Source organism: Egretta garzetta, unplaced genomic scaffold, assembly GCF_000687185.1.
Source record: "Egretta garzetta isolate BGI_Z169 unplaced genomic scaffold, ASM68718v1 scaffold321, whole genome shotgun sequence".
NCBI classification, from domain to species: Eukaryota; Metazoa; Chordata; class Aves; order Pelecaniformes; family Ardeidae; genus Egretta; species Egretta garzetta.
Window position 1 is genome coordinate 1,116,920 of NW_009258756.1, and position 398 is coordinate 1,117,317.

The window sequence follows — 398 nt, forward strand, 5'->3', positions numbered from 1 at the left end:
CCCTACTACAGTCTGTTTTGAACAAATAAAGTGTCTTTGTCTTTTCCTATGCGAACAGTGTACTATTCCCTTGAATCAAATCAAACTCTGTTCTAGTTGGAATTCATGTTTCTAGGATGAGGTAGCCAGAATTTTACATGAGATTTTCATGTAATCACACTATATATCTCTTCAGATAAAATCTCTCAGCCAGCATTAATCTCTAAAAGTTACCGGTCTAGTCAAACTTCCTTCTAACTCAGTGGAGAGATAAAACATCTCCTGGAGGTGCCCATCACATCCTAGAATTGGTGGCGTGTAGCAACTGAGAGTATCATTTGGCTATTCCATGATGTTGAATCAGAAGCCAGAAAGGATCACAATAGTTTTATGATACAGTTAAATCCTTTTATCAGATG

The 398-nt window shown here is 37.2% G+C and overlaps 1 protein-coding gene across 1 annotated transcript in view; it reads left to right on the plus strand.

The window, feature by feature from the left end:
• The window catches only part of TRIM24 (tripartite motif containing 24), a 41,038-nt gene that overhangs the window by 23,052 nt on the left and 17,588 nt on the right, over positions 1–398 (plus strand). The window lies entirely within an intron of this gene.